Below are 18,037 nucleotides of genomic sequence, written 5' to 3' on the forward strand. Positions count from 1 at the left end.
AAGACCTGCCACGCTGTCAGGCAGCCAGGTTGGCAAGGGGGGACATGCCTACAACTCTGTCTGCATGCCCAGAGCCCAGCTATACATCACTTTTCAGGGAAACTCTGCAGTTTGATGGGTCCCTGAGGTAGTAAGATGACCTGTGTCCCCCAGGAAAGCATCACTGCATCCCTCTTCACCCAGAGGGAGAGCTCAACTACACATGCTGGGACACCTTTCTTGTGGCCATGTCTTGTGAGCCTCTTACCAGCCCAAGTGCTTTCTACTGAAGTCAACACCACAGATTTAGATCTGGCTACAACGTGGCTCCTGCCTTTATGCCAGAGGCCAATGCTGCAGGCAATACCTCACTTCCAGCATAAAGGACTTTATTACTGCACAAAGAATAGGAGACTGTACCCATTCCAAAAAGCTCAGCTTAGTAGACAGAGACCCATTATCCTTGTTTTACAGAAAGCCAGGCAAAGCTTGGTGAACAAAAGGGTTTTCCCAAAGAGACTGCAGCAGTCCTCAAGTCCACATGCAATACTACACTGCACCACCACCTTCTGCACCCTCTCAGCACCGCTGACCCACGCGGTGTTGGCTCTGCACCACTGACCAGCATGCGCTCTGCACCAATTACTCTTCTGACATCCAAAATCCAGCACTGTCGCACCACTGCTGGACTGTGGGATGATGAGCAGCAGGTCACAATGACTGAAGCCTCATTTACATGCAGCATGCCCACTCACACGAACTGCAAATACACTAAATATGAAGAACGAGCAAAGGGAGCAAGGGGATTGCTCTAAACGCTCAGGGCAGTTTGAAGGGAGCATGCATGAAAGTTTTGCTTTAGCAGCGGTCCTGCAATCCAGCTGACACATCCAAACCCTCCACCCATGCATATCCTTACTTGGATCAACACTTTACTCCTGACAGGATACTTTCTAGTAGTCTATTGATTTCAACAGATGTCCCAGTAAACGTGTTACAGAGGGAAGAGCAGCCCAATAGCAATTGCAAGACCATGTGCTAACACTCCAGTGTTCAGTGCAAAAGGGAAAATGAGTTTTGAGAGGGTAGGTTTTTAGCAGATCAATATGATGTTTGTAATTCTGGCAACGAGCAGCCCGCTCCAGAGCAGGGGTAACACAAGCAGGCACAGCACAGCCTCCCCTCAGTGATCTGTCCTCAAAACCAGCATCACCTCCTGGTTCAGCTTCCCGAGGCTCCTGCCACCCTCCTAACATAGCTCCATCCTCCTGCGAAACATCACTTGCCAGCCCCAGCTATGCCATGGCAAGGCACATCCCAAAAACCATCTGCCTGCCTGTCCCAGGTAGGAGATGACCTCCTCATGAGCATGATCCAAACAAAGCATCAGGCCTGGGAAACACAACAAGGGGCAGAGCGGCTTGGCTGCACGAGGAGGGTCTGGCAGGTGGCATTATTTGGGAGCAGCCTCTGCTGAGGAGCAGACCAAGGACTGAATTCCTATTCTGGGGCTGTTTGCGCTTCCTGTTTGGTGTGACAGCCTCAAAGGGGAATTTAGTATTTACAAGGCTCCGGTCACGTCACCCCATTGTTCCCATGCAGTCAGGAGAGAGGAAGAGAGAGCAAAGCATCCCAGCAGGCTGCTCCAGCCGTGGCTCCCTGCCAGTGGTGGCACTTCGCAGGGAGGCAAAGCAAAAGGCGCAGTGGAATCAGTGATTTCTCACCTCCTGCCATGGGAGCAGCACAGAGAGGGGCAGTCAGATGGTTGGGAGCACAGCTTCTCCCTCCCCAGGCATCTTCTGACAACAGAAAAAGCAAAAAAGGACAGGGAAATTTTTTTTCTCTGGAAATCTAGAAGATGCAAAAGCACTCCGAAATACTTGTAGACCCAAGGAGAGGAGCATTAAAGCCTTTTGAGGGGTGTCAGCTTCTCAGCTGGTCTAAAGCGATCCCTTCTCCAGGGCCGTTATGTTTTCCGATGCACACAGACCAACTGCATGCCACACAGAGGCCCAGTGCCTTCTGCACAGACAAGGAGAGGAGCCTCCTGCAATGGGAGGGCATGCCCGCAGGGCCCCCAGCTGCCCCAGGAGGAGACAGCCGACCCCTTCACCCCACCCTGCCCAGGTCACACGCATCAGCGGGGATGCACACCAAAGCAGAAAGCAGGAGTGAGAAGAAAACAGGAGTCTCACAGAGGGAATTTACAGAGGAGAGGGGAATATAGGTTGGGAGGGTAAAGCAGGCGTGGCAAGGGGAAGCTGAGAGCAGCTCCTGCACAAATAGGAGCCCTCAGCAAGAAGCAGCACAGCATGAATAAAAGCCATTTTGGGGGTTACCTCAGGATGTTGCCCTTCAGTGCTGTACAGTATCCCTACTAAATGCAGAGGAAGCCATCTTTCTCTTCATGGTAGAAAGGAGCAGAGATACACCAGGAAAGGTTTCCCATGAAGTACTAAGCCACAGCTAAAAACAAAGGCCTTTTATAGGCAAGACCAGCCAGGCTAAGAAATGTCAGTAAATCTCTCTGATTATATTCTTCACCCATGCCAGGAGGCACTGTCCTGGTTTCAGCTGGGACAGAGTTAATTTTCTTCCTAGTAGCTGGTATAGTGCTGTGTTTTGGATTTAGTATGAGAATACTGTTGATAACACACTGATGTTTTAGTTGTTGCTAAGCAGTCAAGGGCTTTTCAGCTTCTCCCACTGCCCCGCCAGCGATTAGGCTGGAACTACACAAACAGTTGGGAGGAGACACAACCAGGACAGCTGACCTCAACTGACCAAAGGAATATTCCACACCATCTGATGTCATGCTTGGTTTATAAACTGGAGGAAGAAGAAGGAAGGGAGAGACATTTGTAGTGATGGCGTTTGTCTTCCCAAGTAATCGCTATGCCTGATGTAGTCCTGCTTTCTGGGAGATGGCTGAACACCTGCCTGCCCATAGGAAACAGCGAATGAATTCCATGTTTTTCTTTGCTTGTATACACAGCTTTTGCTTTATCCATTAGACCATCTTTCTCTCAAGCCACGAGTTTTCCCACTTTTACTCTCCCGATTGTCTCCCTCATTCTCCGGGGGAATGTGAGCAAGTAGCTGCGTGGTGCCTAGTTGCTGGCTGGGGTTAAACCACGACAGAGACCTGCATCTCCTAGGGCTGCACAAGAATGAACTCAATAAAGATGATGAAGCACCAAGATAATAAAGTAATGGGGGGGTTGTGGAAGTTCCCATATAAGTAAAACTCTCTATTTCAACTCAGTAGTGAAAACTGTCTTGGTGACCACTTTTTCCTAGATTTTGAAGTGTCTGTGAATTTGTACTTGCAGAACCACTTTGACTTAGTGCTGGTTGCAACTCAGGCATCGTTTTCCCATGGATCAGCACTCAGTCTCTCCCATGAACGGCATGAAAGCAGACTAAACATTTTAGGCAAAATGAGGTACATATGCACAACTTGGTCTGTGAGAAAGATCCAGCCTCCAAATTTTGAAAATTAACTTCAGAGAATGTGGAATTTCACCTGCAGTATTTGCTGACCTATGGAGTAATCATGTAATGCCTGGCTGGATTAGAACTTCTGCTTCTCTATACTTTTGGTATGGTTTTATACATTATGTTTTAATTTTTTGTTTTGTTTTGTTTCCTTTCTCCATTTCATTTCCTCTTTAAATTCCAAGGTAACTGCTGGTGTGCAAGGACAGCAGCTGTTTTATTCCTGGAATTAGCACTCAGTTACCAGACAGACAAACACTGGGCTTTCTGCAGGAAACTCAGCTTTCCTTCTTTCCTGATTTGCTGCTGTTTTCCTTAGGCTGGAGCTAATATTTATTTAGAGCCAGAACAGATATTTTGGGTTTTGCCTATGGAAAGAAAGAGTTCACCCCTTGTCAGCAGCAACGTGTGTCCTTTCAGAAACAGAAATATTTTCACTCTTTGATTTCAGCAAGACATTTTGGCAGTGTTGCGAATCCAAACCTTTGGCAGAATCGTGCAGGGAGTGAGACAGAGGGAGGCTTCACTGAAGTATGGAAGAGCAAAGGAGATCGCAGCTCAGCACTCCGTGAAGGGCACGGGAGTCCTTCCCGCACAGCACTCAGTGTCCGCAGAGCTGCTGGCACGAAGGTAGCGCAGAAAAGGGCTCACACTGTTTTCATGTTGAACGATTCCTCACATCGCAACTTCTACAGCTCCGTAAGCGGCCTGCAGAACCACAACACTTCATGCTTCCATGCAAAAAGAGCGAAATCTATTCTGGAAGTTTGGGGTTTGTATTTTGGACCAACAGCAAAGATGTGGAGAGAGCACCGTACACGTACCTCCTCTGTGACAACCAAGAGCTTGCTGGGAAAAGATTAAAGTCACCAGCTTCTGCTCATGGAGAGGCTTCTTGGTTAGCCAAAGCACTGCTTCTGAGGGCTGGAGGAAAGCAGCATTTTACTTGCATCGCCGCAGCCTGTTGGAAGCAGAATAAATGCTGTGACAAAGCTTACTTTTTGCCTCCAGAAGGCCCAGTTAAGTCCAAATATGCTCAAAAAAAGTGCTGAAACCTTTGGATGCTGATACAGTACTGAGCAAAGCTACTCAAAACCTGAAGCTTTCCCATCCCTGGCTATATTTATCTTCAGCCTTGCTCCAGCGACTGCTCTGGGGAATGAGGGGACGGGCTCACACTACTACTGAAAGGTGCTGTAAAGGCTCGCAGCCTCTATGCAAAAAAAGCCCAGTGCCGTTTTCTGAATGGAAAAGTGCATTGCTTAAAAAAAGGTAATTTCCTCACTTTCAGCTCGGGCATCCCACCCCCATCCCACCTCAGGTGTTTATAACAAGCCTCCTAGGAAAGGCAGGTAATGTTCTCTGGTAAAGTCAGATCTCTCTCATAATTAAGGGCCCAGCTACCCTGCAAGCATAACCGTGCCTCTGCAGCTGGATTTCAGTCCCCTCACCTGGCCTTGTTACCACCGCACGGGAGAGATACAATCCCTCCACCTTCTCCCATGCTGATCGTGTTTATAACTTTGCAGCCATGACAGAGGGCAGAGCACAGCCAACTTTCCACACCGCTACTTCAGCTCTCAAAAAACCGTCCACGGCAGCCTTAGCGGCCTACTCTTCCCTTACCAAAGCACCTCAAAGCCTCCCCATGAAGATTAATTCTCCTTGGGTCTCACAAAATTCTCGCCGGCTCTGGTGAGGATAATGTCCTCCACCAGCCACCCACATACCCTCACACAGGGTGTGGACACCCGGAGGAGCTGATCCTGCTCCTCCATGGGTCCTGGGGCTTGGACGATGTTCGTGATGGGTGAAGCTGGGTGGGCAGCTAGGTGGCAGCGAGGCCCAGGGACACACGTAGCATGTGTGCTGAGACATCCCCGTGGACGCAAGCTTGGATGGAAACACGGCGGAGAGCAGTGCCTTCAGGGAACAGAGCAATGCCGTCTGGGCTAGGCCACCGACCAGAGAGGTGGAAGGGGCGCAGGACAGCAGATCACGCTGGATGGGACCACCATCTGCACTGTAAGGGCTTGCTGTGCTGGATAGTGAGGAATACCTAAGCCCAAAGACGGTATGCAAGGAGTTGACGTGGTCAGTAGCAAAGCAACAAGGATTTGTGTCAGGGCAAACACACTTTTGGGGCTGACAATACCTCTGAGAGCTGGAGAACTACAAGTCACAGGTGAAAATAGGAAGGAGAGAAAGAAAAAGAGCAAGAGTGGAGCCTCAGCATTTAATCCTGCTCCATCCTGGAGCCACCATAGGCTGCCTGGCACAAGGCCAGGCCTGCCAAGCACAGATGTCTAAAAACTGGGTGTTCAGATAAAAATGGCAATAGGTTCGTTTTTGGCATTGAGGTTTTTTTTTAAAAAGAAACACTGAGTGAGCATGGTTTTGATCATGCATTTTTGTGTTTGGGTTTGTTTGTTTTGGTTGGTTGTATTTTTTGCTTGTTTTTAATATGACCTGGGTTCTCCTTTCCTTCCATTTCTGAACCTTCAGCATACTTGACATTGTCTAGGTTTTCTCTGGAAAAGAAAAAAAAAAAAAAAAAAGGCTGGAAACTTTTCATTTAAAAGGAAGCTGAGACTCCTTGACAATGGGATGACTCCAGCAGCTGGGCTTTTAAGGACACTCTGGAAATTATGAGACTCCTGATAAAATCGTAGGCGTTGGCAAGGCCATATTTCCCCCTGAACAATTATGATTTCTTTGCCTGTGGGTATCGCTGTGTTGAAATACCTCTGAAGTTCCTGCTATGTCACTGAATTTGCATGCATTTCTTTTCAGTTCCTTCCTTCTCCAGTCCCTGCCAGAGAGCAGACATTCCTGAAAATCAACTAACCACACTCCCATAACTTTACAGCCTGAAGACCTTGAAGCAAATGAGCCTTGAAGAGTAATTGTAGCATTACAGGCACCAAATGATGCTGAATTACGCAGCTCTTAGCGGACACTACTTAGTGGATTGATTTGGGGAAAAATGTTGGATAATGTGAGAAAAAAATCCACTTCTACAAACGATACACCAATGCTAGCTAAAACTCTCACTGTTTTCAACTCTATTAGCAAAAAAAAATGCGACTTCTCCAGTCCAGCCTCACCGTGCAACCAAAGGCTCCCATTTTAAACAGTTAAACCTGCACTGGGAAAGGACGTCTCCTTTTAGAGAACATTTCAACCCACCAAATGTGTACATCCCCTTGTGTAGCATCTGTGTTGCTGTAAGAGGTGCTGAGAGTGACTATATACCAAATCCAAGCACTTCAGGTAATGAGCATCAGCCAGGCTGAACCGGGTCCTGGAAGCAGGTGTGAGCCAACGTTTCCCTTCTGGTGGCTCAGAGGCTGTTGGATGGATGGACCTTAACCAAGACTGCAAGAAAGATTTTTGTTTGTTTGTTTACAAACCATCTAGAAAACATCTCAATAGCATTATCAATCAACATCTCAATAGCATTATCACCAAGCCAAGAAAAAACCAGCAGCAATGAAGAAAACATGAGGGATACATGTTCAGTCATGTCCGGTGATGTATGTTCACTGGAAGGGGTTTGGACTAGATGACCTTTAAAGGTCTCTTCCAACTCAAATAATTCTATGATTCTGTGTTCACTAATCACTGGCCATCTCCATGCATTCACGTGCAGAGTATTTCTGCATGCTCTACAAATGGGCTTCAGTATTATTATTATTTCCATTCTTCACATGTAGGAATCAAGATTAAATTAAGCATTAATTAAGAAATTAATGTAGAAGATAAGTAGCTTGCTCAAGATCACACAGGAAATGGGTGAGGACTGAGGGATGGGAAGTAGGTGTTGCCCTGACTGGACCGTCACATGCTAGTGGCATCCTACCAACACCTTAGCATTGTGTAGAACCTGGAAAACACAAGGCTGCTGTCATGTTTGGAGGTCTTCTTCCCCAAAGCTTTGGTATTTTTCACGGGCAAGAACTTGAAAGAACGTGGGAAGGCAATGGGGGGAAGTCTGCTTAGGCCCACACCTCTGATTCATGGGTACTAGTTAGCAGTGAGAGTGATGGACAGGGCAGTGAGAAGAGCGGGAGCTTTGATGGGTTGACCAAAACCACCCCATGCAGCAAGTACATGAATTTCCTGGCAATCCTGGCAGGCGGAGGTGGGCAGCACGTGGCTCAGGTGTGCCAGCATGAGGGGCCATGCCGTTGGCACCACGAGAGAAAGGAACTCACAGAGCATCGCTTCACTCCAGAGCAGAGACTCCAGGCAACCCCCAACTGGGGGAAGCACATGCTACATTTCCCAGTGCTTACCCACCATGTTGTGCCACATCCTTCCCAACTTCTCCACACAGGCAGGCCAGCTGGGAAAATAGTGAGTGCCACAGCTTACTCCTGCATGGGATGAAGCAAGAGTTCGAGGGAGGATGTGGGGAGGAGGGAGGGATAAGTAGGTGACAGTCTAGCTGAGGAACGCATGATAACACCAGGCTGCAGGCATTTCCTGACCGTGGGATGCTGCCAGCTTTGCCACCTCTGAGCTCGCCTTTATGTGGCTTTTAGATGCTGGCCACAGCCCCACCATGCTGATGGAGAGGTGTCCCAGTCCATTGTCCTGCTTGCGTGCGCATGGGGAGGTGGAAGCGGAGGCTTTAGGCTACCTTTTGGCTTGCCACTCATTGTTGGGTGTTTAAACACAGGTGTCTGCCGCTGTTGACACTGAGTGATAACTGGAGACATTTTTTCCATTGGAAAGAATCTCAAGAATTTCCCCATTCTCTTTCTATTCTTTTTTTTTTTCCTTCTGCCTCATGGTAAGGAGACTGTTACTGGGGGGTGCAGGGCAGCTGGGACAAGGCAGAGGTGTGACAGTGCTTATTTAAAATTAGATTCTCCCCTCCATTCCCTTCTCACGAACACAGCCGCTCCAGCCCCAAGCTTCAAATGCTCATTTAAATTGAAGTCTTTCTCCCTTCCCACACCCCCAGCCTCCTCTGACAGCTGGTTGTTAATGCTCTGTTCCTTGTCTTATAAACTGGTTCCCCAAAATGGCAGCCAGCAGCCACCTCCAGGGATTAATTATCTCTCCAGAAGCAGGAGGACCTGTGGCTCCCTCAATGTCTTCTTCATCACTGAGGCTGAATTTGCACCATCGCATCCAGGCTCACAATTCAAGTGCCTCCTTGACCCTCTCTAAGAGAAGTGGAAAACCCTCAGAGCTTAGGGTGGCAGCTGGGAGAAAAGCATTCAGACATAAAACATAAAAGCAATGCCTTCCCAAAAGGGAAAAGTTAGGCACAAGCTGGGAGAGGGGCCCCCTTCCCTCCCTCCCTGCCCACCTCATAACACAGACCTCCTACCCTAAAACAACCCAGGCCCAGGGTGCCATCACCAGAAAGCTCCTATTATTTTTATTATGCTTAACTGTGTCTCAGCTCTGTGTTTCAAGTAATTTCTTATGTCATTCAAGCTGGTCAGAGTTTTTTCCCCAAGAGAAGCCAAGCCCGCCTTGCTCTGGTACACCCTGGGGAGCAGGAGGAAGACCCCAGCGACCCCAAGCTCACATGCTCACACCCTCTTCCAGCACCATGTACCATGGCGAAAACCTTGTTCCGTCATGAGCTAGCTGAGCAGCCACACATGCGTGTGTGCAAACAGGTGTGTGTGCAAACACGTGTGTGTGCAAACAGAAGAGGCTGAGATGCTCCTACATGCAGGGGCATGACCCTGCAGGTGCCATCACCGGCGGGCGATGCTGCCCTCCTGCTGCCCCTTGCTCTCCTTGGACTTTGCTGGAAAGCATGAGCGCAGCCAAGGCACCTCCAGCCCTCTTGCTGGTACCCATGGCTAAGTGCATCTCTCTCTCTTCGGGTGACGGTGGCACTAATTAGCAGGCACCATCCCCACCGTAGCATGGAAAATACGAACACTTTAAAAAAAACCCAGTGCGGTGGCAAGCCAGGTCCAGAGGGACTAAACCAAGCACACTGGGACACCAGCTTACCTAACACGTTCAATGGGGCTTGGCCACCACACAAGTGACTAATTGCCCGTCTCTTCAGCTTCCCCCGCCAGTCAGTGGCTCTAGTTGTTGGCTGCCCTCTGCCCCGGGAGCTGGGGAGGAACAAGGTCCCCACCGCTGTGTTTCCTGGGAGCCTGGGCCAGGCAAAAGCCAGTCCATCCAACAGGGGTTATTTTCATGGGAGGTTACACAATGAAAAACCCAAACCCTCAGTGCAATGCAACACTGGCCTCTCTTGACATGTCTGCTTGTGGGCTGGGGAAATTTTGGAGGCAGTGGAGCAGGAGGGGTTGAGGTCCTTCCTGCAGGCGCTGCCAGCTCTGCTGGAGATGATACAAACCTGGGGTCTAAAACTCATAAACTGCCCTTTTTCCTCCCAGATGGATCTCTCCCCTCACCCTCAGCCCCTCACACTTGGGGAGCCTAGGAGCTGCTCCAAGCATCTTTCCCATCTCAGGGGAGGGGAGCAGGTGAACAAACATGTTTTGAACGAAAGGGTATAAAGGCCAAACCGCAGATGAAGCATTACCACTTCAAGGGGGAAAAATAGATAATGACATTAGTCACCACCCAGCGAACGAACTACAGCCTCCTCAGCCTGTGGAGGCTATGAGGAGACTTCCATCTTCCTCCTTCTCCTCCTTCCTGTCCTTCTGCCCCCGCTCTTGCCTGTTTATGATATGGCTTATGACAAAACAACTTTCTAAAGGAATTACGCAACTGAGCTCCTAACCCTTTCCATGCTGCATTTTTCCAAAGCCTTACGCTTATCGGGTAATTGTGCTGGAGACACCAGCTACCTGGCACAAGCCCTCTTGTGTGGTTGTTTTCTTAATGAGGCCTCAGCTCCTTAATTGCTCGCATGCTTTGTTGAGAAAGCTCAGTCACATGGGTGCAAAGGTAATCCAGGAAATGTGCTATCAGTGCCCAATTACGGGGGCTGGCACTGCCTTTGGTATTGAACTCTGCCCACAGCCTCGGGACCAGCATCCCAGCAGGTCGCTCGGCGAAAGGGCATCTTTAGACCTCTCAGTGCATACTGGTGCTGGCTCTCCAGCTCCTGGTCCACATGCCCTGTGGGAAACCTGGCTTGTAGCAGACCACACATGCTTGTTGCCCTGGGATTGTCCAGGAAGCCCATGTGATGGCCAAGAAGGTATGCAGCAGCCTGTGAGTAGGTACCTACTGCCTTCTGAGATGCCTTTGGGCACATCAGGCACCTGCCCAGGGCTGACAGAGATGGTCTGGGACCTACCTGAGCAGCATCCTCTTGCAGAGGTCGCCATACCTCTAGTGTGCACCACTCACATGCACTGGGATGTAGGACAGACTTTCCCAGGTCCACCGTCCTTCAGTGAGGCAGAGGGACAAGCTCGTTTTTAGCAGGGAACAGCCATGCCCTTGGCTTGTGCCATCACCTTGATTCGGTCTGGGAAGTCTGGATGCTGATGCTCCAACTCAGCATGGACCACCGTTTGGTTTCAATACGCCACTCTCACTGCCAGCAAGAGACAGGCACACAAACACAGCAAAACTCTCATCTGTGTTAGAGTAACTCCCAAGGGACCCAGCACCGTGGCAGGTTTCGGGCCAGGCACCGTACAGACACAGGGCAGAAGGCACATCACGTGCGAGCATGGGTTTGCGTGAAGCACACATGCATGAAGCAGCTCCGCGGGTGAGCCATGCTCCTGCGTGTGCTGTGCGATACGTGCAACAAGCCTGGAAGAAAATCATTATCTACTCTTTCAGTTTGCTTGTTTCCGAATTTGCTCCAATTTCTGTAAAACAAATAAAATCACCTAAAAAACCCCACAAAACCAAAAAACCTACACCAACCAAAAAGACCCCCTCTAACTGCGGCCTGTTGGGTCATCTCACCCAGCCTCAAATCTTCTGGTAAACAACATGCATAATGACAGCCACCAAGCTTCTCCAAGCATCTCTGCACATTTGTAATATGTAACGCAGCGTATGAAATCTATATCTCCATATAATTAGGAGTACTCAGAGCAGTGACTCAGACATTCCAGCACACTTTCTTCTTGTCGTTGGTGTGTGAAATGTAACTTTACTCATTTTTTCCAATGACTTTGGACTTTAAAAACAGTAATTAGCAAAGTCAGCTTGTTATCAGCTCCTGTGGGTAACCTGTCCTCATGCCAGTGAGCATTTTGGTCACAGGCAAAGCTTTGCCAGTCATTTCCCAAGGCTTGCGTTCGTCCAGAGGATCAAGGCAGCCGATCGAGAAAAAGAGATCCTAAACCAGCAAGCCCACACACATATCTTCATTTTAAGCATTTGAACATTGAAGTAGCCCCAGACTGCATCTTTACATAGTGTGGTAAATAGTAGACAAGACATGAAATAAAACTTTAGAAGCACCATTTTCTCATTTCTCTTTCTAGTTATGGCTAGGCAGGCATCGACAGAGGCAAAGTGAAAATACTGTGCTCGCTAACGATGCATTGCCTGCTGTGCTTTTACAGTGGCTTCCATCTGCTCAGCTCACAAAGTGTTTTACGACCCGTACATCAACACATACTGCTGCATCTGCAGGTGGATGGAGGGTGAATGGCAACCTGTTCCTTACCACCGCTCATGGGCGTTCAACCTACAAAACATTTCACGTGGTGTTACGGAGCCTGCGTTTCGTGAGGGGCAGGGGAAGATACCATTTCCTGTAGCACGCTGGTGGTCCCTGTGTTTTTCTCCCTTGGTGGGACAGACTGGTTGCAGGACCTCAGCAAAGGAGGCTGAAGGATCAGCAGTCCCCTCGAAATCCATGGTAGGTGGTCCAGCCAGCCTTCATGGGTGAGGCAGCACTGACAGTATTGGGACTGGCAGACATGGGAGCAGAAAAATGCTCCAGAGAAAATACTTAACTCCAGGACATTTTTATATGAAAAATTAGAGTGGAAAGAACAACTTTTCTTGAATAATTCGGGTGACTACTCATAAGTAGATTGTGCTTGTCTGCCGTTTGTTACGGTGAAGCACCGACGCACACAGAAGGATAACAGCACTGCCCAAGACCCACCTACAGCCAGATTTCTCTCTGGGAGGGAAAACATACGTGGAAGCGAGGGAGCGAACAGGATCAAGCCCTCCAGCTGGGCTGGAGCTGAAAGATGGAAGTGTATTTAACCTGTTTGGTCTAACTACTCTCTTTAGCACAGGCAGGATGTGTCTCAAGAAGTTCAAGGGTTTGTGAATCTCTCCAGGTAATTTTGGGTTCAAACAGTTCAGAAAATGAGTTCATAAACCCTTTTTTCTTACAATTTAAAGTTATTTCCCCCCACAAGGGAGACTGATGACATTTAACCTACATGTTTTCCAGGCTAAAGGGAGGCCTGTGCTCTGTGGCCACACCTGGGGAAAGCTGTTGCCTGCATCAGGTAGCGTCTCCAGTGCATGACGGGCTTTCAGCAAGACCAAAGTCAATGGGATGTCCATGGAGTGGAAGTGAACGTGTCCCTGACCTGGACCTTGCTGGGAGGCAGAGGACAGTTCTGCCTTCCTCCCTTCCCTCCTCCACCAAGGTTAGCCAGCGCAAGCATCATGCAGGTGGCACAAGCTGCATGTGCTTTGCCCCTGCAACCTCTCCTTCTGCCTCCATGGTCTTAATTGCACACTCTTGCTCTGTTTTCCTCATTCTTCCCATTCCCCATTGGGTTTTTTTTTTTCACCCAGTTGTGTCACTTTATGCTACCAGCACTCTGCTGGGTTGCGTTTTTTTGCGACAATTGAGCAACGTGAATTTTGCAGGCTCAGTCCAACTCAGTCAGCTGTCTGCATGCAGAACGGCTGGCCATGGATGTATAGACATTTTTACGCTTTAGCAACGGAGGCATTCACACATAAAGATGCAAACTCAACAAAGCAAAAGTACAAAAAAAACTAGGGGTGAAGTTCAGCTCATCTAGCTTCAGCTACCCAAGAACTGGGCATGCAAACTACATGGTTATCTACATCTTCTCACTAGCAAGAGCCAGAGAACCTCCAAGAAGTCATTCTTTCTAGACAGGCTGTTAAAATGAATCACCTTCTGGAGGTGTTTACTTCCTTTCATGGAGTGCAGGAGGAAACTAAACAATTATATCAGGCTAGACATGTAAGGTTAATTAGGAGGGAGGTAGCTCAGTGTGACTAGCCCAGTGCCAGGGTGGGAGGTGGCATCACAGGGTCTGCAACTGGCAGCGTTTTGCTGGCTCCCTGGGTGAAACTCAGCCAAATTAGCCATCTCTCCTGACAGCAGTGGCTCTGGAGATTTCTTCTGACCATGCTTCCTCAAAACTGATTGCTGTTTCATCGCACCAGAAACCTCCCCAGTAGATAAATGTCTAAGGTTTGTTGGAAGAGAAAGGTGTGGAAAGTCACTGATGGCAAGTCCTGATAAAGCACCAAATACTCACTTAAGTTAAATGTTACACTTCATGCAAAATGTGGCAAATCATATTTTACTGGCCAGTAACAGTCGCAGAGGTTTACTTGCTCAGATAAGCAAGGCAGAGACAGGGGGAGGCCCTGGAGAAATGGAGGACACGGGCTGGATGGGGTCTGCGAAACACGCTACAGCAAGCACCTGCTGAGCAGCTCAGAAAGGCCCTGGAACGGGCCAGGACAGCTCAGGTGTCCGTCCGTGAGCGCCGGCGGGATGTGTGCTGGCACACAGCGTGGCTCTCGCCTGCCCCATACGAATGCCTGCAAGCTCTCCCCTCCATCGCACCCATAGCAGACCCAGCCAGGATTCTGGCGAGTCTAATTTCAGCTCTGCTGAGCATCCCATGGATAGACAGGTCATGAGATGGAATACTACAAAGTCCCTTTGTCCTCAGGTGCAGGGGATAATAACCCCAGCATGAATCGGCTGAGCTTGGGGGGGACTGACAAGCCCCTGCAAAGCCTCCCCTCAGCACCATCATCAGAGCAAGTTTACACATGAAACCCTGCCCTAAAGACCCCTTTGCCTCTCCTTCTCATGAGGGTATCTCAAATCCTGTCAGCTGGAGCATTACCAGATTAAACCCATCAATTCAATGTCAGAATGTGCCAATTACTTAAAAGGGTGTGTGGAGGGTAAAGCAAGTTGTGGGTGCTGGAGCAGGGAGAGTCAGGGGCTGAGAGGCAAATCCCACATGCACACACGTGCACACACGTGCACAGCCCTCTTGGCACATCAGAAAGGGTCTCCCCACAGGAGGTCATTTGCAAGGTGCACAGTGAGCAGCTCCATCTCTGCTTGCTCGACCACCTGACTTCAGCCAGCTCACCTCCATCCCATGGGACGCAGGGGTGTTGCCACCCCGGCCACCAAACAGGTGCCATTTTAACCAGAGGAAATCCCACTACACCTCTCGCTGAAGCAGGGGTCGGTCCTCACGCCCGCGGGCAGCATCCAAAGCAGATGACAGCCACAGCGCTGGCAACGACCGCAGTGGAAAAGAGTTGTCAAACACCACTCAGGAAGGCTTGCACTTGACAAATATTTGTCGAGCTGATTGTAACCCGCCTGGTTCATGCTCCTGAATGCAGAGAAACTGTTGGAAAGAGTTTAAATCCTCTGTAATATAGCTAGCCTGTTTTCTTCCCCTGGCGCAGCTGCAGAAAGCTGCAATCCTAGGCCACCTCCTCACCCCAGCCGAGCCACTCGCAGCATGCAGTGCAGCAGGAGCAGGCTGTTACATGGTGGTGACCACTTTGGGATTTTATTCCCTTATTTTCCCTTGTATTGATCCCCACCTTTGCAGACCAGAGCCAAAGGCATCAGCCGATGCAACGCCAGCGGAGCTGGGGAGCTGCCTCGCTGCAGCCAGCCAAGGAGAGCAGAGCTGTGAGCTGTGTGCGTGGGGCTTCCAGCAGGTATGGCAGGGTGACGTGCACACCAGTGTGCGGCCACGAGGGCAGAAGGGCCAGGATGTTTGGGAGAGAGGTGCTTAGTGGCAGGACACACTCTGGGACTGACGGAGAAGGAAATACCTAGGCTCTTGAGCCGGCCGAGGGCAGAATGAAGAAGGAAGTATTGAAAATAAAAGCCAAGCTGCTGTGACATTTTCATGCTTGGCTTCTGACATCCTCTCTCTCTTGTACACTTGACTTCCTTGCTTATTTTTATCAGATGAAGCTGATGGTCGCTGCTACGGTAACCCCGTGCGGTTACAGCTCTAGCAGTGAACAAGCGCTCAGTGCATGTTTCCTTTGTGGCTTCCCTCCCTGCTCTGCCTTCCCACCCCTCAGGGCTCTCAGAAATAGCGTGTTTGACTTTGTTATGCCTCAGTTGTGAACGCTGCCTGTTGCGATGGGCAGGGGCTCAACCCTCCAGGCTCTGCTTGCTTGGCCCACCAGCCACTACTGTCTCCCTCTCTCCTTGTCCTACCCTTGCTGTCTTTGGTGGGCAAAGTACAGGTCACTGACCCCAAGCCCAGGGCTGGGCTTTTTTTTGTTTTAACGTGGAAAAAGCACAAAACAGCTCTCCCAGGACTGATAATGTGGGGTGTGGGAAAAAGCTCTTCGTTGATGGGATGAAGTCTGATTTGAAACAACAACAACAATAGTTATCTTGCCTTGAGCCTACTCCTTCCCCTTTTAGAGGCATTATGGGGAAGGTGGGACCAGAGAATAAAGGCTGGTGGTCTCTCCTACACTGTGGAGACCAGTTCATCTCCCAGGGTTTCCCTATTTCAGGTAGTGCTGACCCACGTCTCCTGGAGTGGTATCAGGGCCTCATCAGTGGATTTACCAGTGCTCCAGTCCCAAAGTCATTTCTGTTGGTGGCATTTCACCAGCAAGGGTTATGGCTCATTGTACTTGAAGAAATTTTCATGCTCTCAATCCTTCCCCAGCTGGTCTGCCTCCAGTTCTGGCACTCAAACTGCATCAGGGTATTACAAGCAGCTACCTCTGGCTTTCAGCTCGTGCCATGACCGTCGGTGCAGCACGACAAAGCTGAGCCCTACTCGCCTCTTCCTCCACGTGAACTTCCCCTGAGCAAATGCTTGGAGCTGCAGAGGGGGACGGGCACCCCCGGTACGTCCTGGCTGCACATCCAGTCCTTCAGGCACGAAACCACGGGGCCACAAAGGACCTTCAGCAGCACAGCCCCCCACTATTGCACCTTACAACCTCATCCCCATCCTCCTCCCCTTTCTGCCACAAGCCAGCAGCCACCCACGGGGACCTTCCTCATTTCACAGCAGCTCTCGTTTTCTCCAACTCTGCCCATCAACACGTTCACACACGGCACTGCCACCAGTCTTAGGCGAACACATTTCCCTGAACTCAGTTCCCCTCCTAGGTGTTGAGCCTGAAACCTCTTTCCTCCCCCTCTTAAAAACAATACTCGCAAACTTGCATTTTTTCTATGACCCGTTTGCTCTTACTTCAGCAGAGCTGCTTTCCAGGCGGGCTTGCACAGCCCTTTCTGAAGGTGGATGATAGCTGTAGCTGCAGAAAAAACCCACCTTTTAAACCAAAGTGGCAGAAAAGCCAACACTACTGTGCTGTCGACACTGCTGGCCTCTGGCGAGGCCCGGCAGACCTGCAGCTGGGGAGATGCCCCACACCTCCCCACACAGCCCTTCTGCTGCTGGGAGCCCTGGGGGGCTTCCCCCTGCCCAAGCCTATCTGGGCAAAGAAACCCCAAATGGGTCACAGCGGCACCCACCTGCCTCGGCCCTTTCATTCCACCTTCTCACCGGGACACCCTGAAACACAGCAGCAATGACCTTGCAGCAAGTCGGGTAGACGTGTTCCCACAACATGCTCCTGGAACCGCAAATCCATTTACACACAGCACACGTGCCAACCAGCCGCACAGACACCCGACTGATGCACAATTAAACTTTGTGGTGCTTCTGTCAGGTCCAGCTCTCTGCTTTCCTTAAACTGTTCCTTTTCTGTCCAAACATAAGCAAAAAGACATCATCTGAACCATGAAATGCCCAGAGCTTTTCTCCTCAAGCAAGGATTTAGGGATGGCAATTGTTCTTGTTTATATAGAGATGCTTGTTGCCCAGGATTGCTTTTGGAGAACTCAGAGCACATGCATTACAGGCCATTGCTCCTCACATCCCTCATTTCCTTCTAGGTGACGATGCTAGTGGTTGCGAGGTTTTGTTTTGGTTTTGATTGTGCTTCAAAGGATAACAAAGCAGATCAATATCACAGGGATGAAAGTGTGTCCTCAGCTGCTGAGAAGTTCCTGCAGGAGCTCAAATGGGAAGGAGGTGCCCAGCTTACCCTCACCCAGCAGCTGGAAGACAACACTGGTTTTCCTATTGCTCAGTGATGAGGAGCATGGTTACACCAGAGCAGGACTTTGACACACACTAAGCAGATGTGTCCAAGGGATGGCTGCTCCCCATGTGCAGCACTGATGATGAATTATCTTTGCAGTCCTGCAGAACAATGATTTTGCCTAGCTGCACCCAAGCTTAGGCAAAGCCAGATGCCAAAAGTTTATCTGCACAGTGTGTTTCAAGTGACAGTGTGCTTTGATGAAGCCAAACAGAAGTGAATACACACCAAGACCAAACCAAATATTTGGGAGAGTGAA

The sequence above is a fragment of the Caloenas nicobarica genome, chromosome 3, assembly GCF_036013445.1.
Source record: "Caloenas nicobarica isolate bCalNic1 chromosome 3, bCalNic1.hap1, whole genome shotgun sequence".
NCBI lineage: Eukaryota > Metazoa > Chordata > Aves > Columbiformes > Columbidae > Caloenas > Caloenas nicobarica.